General features: G+C 39.3%; 1 pseudogene; it reads left to right on the top strand.

The window, feature by feature from the left end:
- Nucleotides 1-4001: 4001 nt before the first annotated feature.
- LOC129654187 (putative olfactory receptor 8G3) lies at nucleotides 4002-4831 on the top strand (annotated as a pseudogene).
- The last annotated feature ends 595 nt before the right edge of the window (nucleotides 4832-5426 follow it).

Raw genomic sequence — 5426 nt, 5'->3', positions numbered from 1 at the left:
GAGCAATAATTTTAAATTCTGGTCATGATTTAGAAATGAAAATATTGGTCAAATGAAAGATATAACAGAGACAAACTCAATAGGTGGAAAAAACATTAATATTTCTTACAAAGATCCAGTGACTGCACTAAGCTCCCTGTGGGAATCATGTAACTTAATTTTCACATGAAATGCATATTGGTGTTTTTGTTTTTTTAGAGTGTTGTAGAGTACATGTAATTAACACAATATCACATGGGGAGTGAAACTTCTGTTAATTAATTATAGAAAGTTTACACCATTATTACTTAAATCTTTTGCAAATTTATATGACTATGAATAACATACACATCTAGAATATGGGAGGAAAGAAAAGGTCCTCAGAAATAAAAATAACAATGTTCATTCTGACTGATCTTAAAAATGCATAAATGGGTGTTTTCTCTTAAAAAGTGAGGAAGTCTTTGAATTCTAAGTATTGTGAAGTTTGTATGTCCATCTTTGGTTCAACCAGAATCATATTTGTCTCCAAGAAGCAGGAGAGACTCAAGAAATTTCTGCTTTATGTATGTTGTCTGATGAGCGATCAAATAATGATCTCCACCATTATATCTACTACTGTGGGCAGGAATCCCTTAGAAGAAATGGAGTAGCCATCATAGTCAACAAAAGAGTCTGAAATGCAGTATTTGGATGCATAGCAAAAACAAAAGAATGATCTCTGTTCATTTCCAAGGCAAACCACTCAATATCACGGTAATCCAAAGTCTATGTTCCGACCAGTAATGCTGAGGAAGCTGAACGATTCTATGAAGACCTACAAAACCTTCTAGAACTAACACCCCCCAAAAATGTTCTTTTCATTATAGGGGACTGGAATGAAAAAGTAGGAAGTCAAGAAACACCTGGAGTAACAGGCAAATTTGGCCTTGGAGTACAGAATGAAGCAGGGCAAAGGCTAACAGAGTTTTGCCAAGAGCATGCACTGGTCATAGCAAACACCCTCTTCCAACAACACAAGAAAAGACTGTACACATGGACATCACCAGATGGTCAACACAGAAATCAGATTATATTCTTTGCAACCAAAGATGGACAAATGCTATACAGTCAGCAAAAAAAAGGCCAGGAGCTGACTGTGGCTCAGATCATGAACTCCTTATTGCCAAATTCAGACTTAAATTGAAAAAAGTGGAGAAAACTACTAGACCATTCACTTCAGTTCAGTTCAGTTGCTCAGTCATGTCCAACTCTTTGTAACCCCCATGAATCGCAGCACACCAGGCCTCCCTGTCCATCACCAACTCCCAGAGTTCACCCAAACTCATGTGCATCAAGTCGGTGATGCCATTCAACCATCTCATCCTCTGTCGTCCCCTTCTCCTCCTGCCCCCAATCCCTCCCAGCATCAGAGTCTTTTCCAATGAGTCAACTCTTTGCATGAGTGGCCAAAGTACTGGAGTTTCAGCTTTAGGATCAGTCCTTCCAATGAACACCCAGAACTGGTCGCCTTTAGGATGGACTGGTTGGATCTCCTTGCAGTTCAAGGGACTCTCAGGAGTCTTCTCCAACACCACAGTTCAAAAGCATCAATTCTTTGGCACTCAGCTTTCTTCACAGTCCAACTCTCACATCCATACATGACCACTGGAAAAACCATAGCCTTGACTAGATGGACCTTTGTTGGCAAAGTAATATCTCTGATTTTTAATATGCTGTCTAGGTTGCTCATAATTTCGTTCCAAGTATGACCTAAATCAAATCCCTTATGATTATACTGTAGAAGAGAGAAATAGATTTAATGGACTAGATCTGATAGACAGAGTGCCAAATGAACTATGGACAGAGGTTTGTGACACTGTACAGGAGACAGGGATCAAGACCATCCCAAGAAGAAGAAATGCAAAAAGGCAAAGTGGCTGCCTGAGGAGGACTTAAAAATAGCTGTGGAAAGAAGAGAAGTGAAAAGCAAAGGAGAAAAGGAAAGATATAAGCATCTGAATGCAGAGTTCCAAAGAATAGCAAGAAGAGATGAGAAAGCTTTCCTCAGTAATTAATGCAAAGAAATAGAGGAAAGCGATAGAATGGGAAAGACTAGAGATCTCTTCAAGAAAATTGGAGATACCAAGGGAACATTTCATGCAAAGATGGGCTCAATAAAGGTCAGAAGTTGTATGGACCTAACAGAGGCACAAGATATTAAGAAGAGGTGGCAAGAATACATAGAAGAAAATATATAAAGAAAATCTTCATGACCCAGATAATCATGATGGTGTGATCACTCATCTAGAGCCAGACATCCTGGAATATGAAGTCAAGTGGGCCATAGGAAACATCACTACGAAGAAAGCTAATGGAGGTGATGGAATTACAGTTGAGCTATTTCAAATCCTAAAAGATGGTTCTGTGAAAGTGTTGCACTCAATATGTCAGTGAATTTGGAAAGCCAGCAGTGGCCACAGGACTGGAAAAGGTCAGTTTTCATTCCATCCCAAAGAAAGGCAATACCAAAGAATGCTCAAACTACTGCACAATTGCACTCATCTCACACTCTAGTACAGTAATGCTCAAAATTCTCCAAGCCAGGCTCCAGCAATACGTGAACCATGAACTTCCAGATGTTCAAGTTGGTGTTAGAAAAGGCAGAGGAGCCAGAGATCAAATTGCCAACATCTGTTGGAGCGTCCAAAAAGCAAGAGAGTTCCAGAAAAACATCTATTTCTGTTTTATAGACTATGCCAAAGCCTTTGACTGTGTGGATCACAATAAACTTGGATAATTCTGAAAGAGATGGGAATACCAGACCACCTGACCTGCCTCTTGAGAAACTTATATGCAGGTCAGGAAGCAACAGTTAGAAGTGGACATGGAACAACAGACTGGTTCCAAATAGGAAAAGGAGTACGTCAAGGCCATATATTGCTACCCCGCTTATTTATCTTATATGCAGAGTACATCATGAGAAACGCTGGGCTGGAGGAAGCACAAGCTGGAATCAATTGCCAGGAGAAATATCAATAACCTTAGATATGCAGATGACACCACCCTTATGGCGGAAAGTGAGGAAGAACTAAAGAGCCTCTTGATGAAAGTGAAAGAGGAAAGTGAAAAAGTTGTCTTAAAACTCAACATTCAGAAAACTAAGATCACAGTGTCTGGTCCCATCACTTCATGGCAAATAGATGGGGAAACAATGGAATCAGTGGCTGACTTTATTTTTTCTGGGCTCCAAAATCACTGCAGATGGTGACTGCAGCCATGAAATTAAAAGATGCTTACTCCTTGGAAGGAAAGTTATGACAAACCTAGATAGCTTATTAAAAAACAGAGATATTACTTTGTCCACAAAGGTCCATCTAGTCAAGGCTATGGTTTTTCCAGTAGTCATATATGGATGTGAGAGTTGGACTACAAAGAAAGCTGAGCACTAAAGAGTTGATGCTTTTGAACTGTATTTTTGGAGAAGACTCTTGAGATTCTCCTGGCCTGCAAGGAGATCTAACCAGTCCATCCTAAAAGAGATCAGTCCTTCGTGTTCATTGGAAGTTCTGATGTTGAAGATGAAACTCCAATACTTTGACCACCTGATGCGAAAAGCTGACTCGTTGGAAAAGACCCTGATGCTGGGAAAGATTGAGGGCAGGAGGAGAAGGGAAAGCTAAAGGATGAGATGGTTGGATGGCATCACTGACTCAATGGATATGAGTTTGGGTGAACTCCGGGAGTTGGTGATGGACAGGGAGGCCTGCCGTGCTGTGGTTCATGGGGTCACAAAGAGTTGGACACGACTGAGCAACTGAACTGAAATGAACTGAACAGAATCTATCCCTCCCCCTCATAACATACACTCACATGATCATGTCTGCTCACACATGTACACTCATTTTCTCATTTTAAACTTAAAACCTTGGAGAGGATAATGGACCCTGAAAATCACTCCTAAGTGACTGATTTCCTCCTTGCTGGGTTCACAGAACAGTCACAACCCCAGCTGACTCTTTTCCTCCTCTTCTTAGCAATCTATGGGTCATAGTGGTGGGGAACCTGGACATGATCACATTCTTTGGGCTCAGTTCTCACCTTCACACCCCTATGTACTATTTCTTCATCAACTTGTCTTTATTGATCTCTCTCATTCCACTATCATTACCCCCAAAATGCTGATGAACCTTGTGATAGAGAAGAATATCATTTTTTACCCTGAATGCGTGGCTCAGCTCTATCTCTTCCTGATTTTTGCTTTTGCAGAGTGTCATGTGTTGGCTGTAATGGCATATGACTGCTATGGTGCCATCGGCAAACCCTTGCTTTCAAATGTCACACTGTCTTATCACTTCTGCTTCTGCCTTACAATGGGAGTTTATATTTAAGAATAATTGAATCCACAGTCCACACAGGATTTTTGTTGAGACTCCTTTTCTGCAAGAACCATGTGTTTAACCATTATTTCTGTGATCTCTTCCCACTCTTGGAGCTCTCCTGTTCCAGCATCTATGTCAATGAATTATCGGTTACATTCTTCAGTTTATTTAACATCTTGACTCCTGCCTTAGCTATTCTTGCCTCATATATCTTCATCATCTCCAGCATCCTCCACATTTGTTCCACTGAGGGCAGGACCAAAGCCTTTAGCACCTGCAGTTCCCACATCTCAGCTGTTGCTCTCTTCTATGATTCTGCAGCATCCATATACCTGCAGCCATCATCTGTGAGCTCCATGGGCCAAGGGAAAGTGTCCTCTGTGTTTTATTCCATCATTGTTCCCATGCTAAACCCTCTGATCTATAGTCTGCAAAATAGGGATATCAAATTTGCCCTGAAAAAAACAGTAGACAGTAGAAAGTGTAGATGAGTAGAAACAACATAATGATAACATATCAGTTACTTGGTTCCCTAAGATATGTTATGTATTATGATTATTTTTTATGAAAAATCAATCATACTTGCCTATATAACACACTTCCAAGATTTTATCCAGGGCACTTCTTGAATCTATATTGCAATATTTATATATAAAATCATAAGCTGTGATTATGAATAAAGTTAAAAAACTCCTGAAGATAAAGGAGTCTTAGTTTTTTATTTTTAATGATAATCCATACAGGAAGAAGATGAAGATTTTGAAGTTAATCATAGTAATCTATATAGTTAATTTTATGAATGATAAAGCACAATGTCCAGCATTTAAATGGATAACTTTATTTGATATTCACAGTATTATATAAGCAAGTGATCATATTGTTTTTGTTAGGAGGAGGATGAAATTGAATGGCATTTAGTATGAGTAAATGCCATGGTCCCAAACATGATCTACACATCAAGCAAACTCAGTTCCCTATAAGACTGAGTTTCTTTCCTCCAGATCTCTTCCATGCTTTTTCCTCTTTATTTCTTTTGATATCATTAAAATAATAAAAAACATTCAAACTTGACTTCATCAAAGCAAA

Source organism: Bubalus kerabau, chromosome 5 (assembly GCF_029407905.1).
Source record: "Bubalus kerabau isolate K-KA32 ecotype Philippines breed swamp buffalo chromosome 5, PCC_UOA_SB_1v2, whole genome shotgun sequence".
Classification (NCBI taxonomy): Eukaryota; Metazoa; Chordata; class Mammalia; order Artiodactyla; family Bovidae; genus Bubalus; species Bubalus kerabau.
The sequence above is the reverse complement of the archived record's forward strand: the minus strand, read 5'-3'. Positions and strand labels throughout refer to the sequence as shown.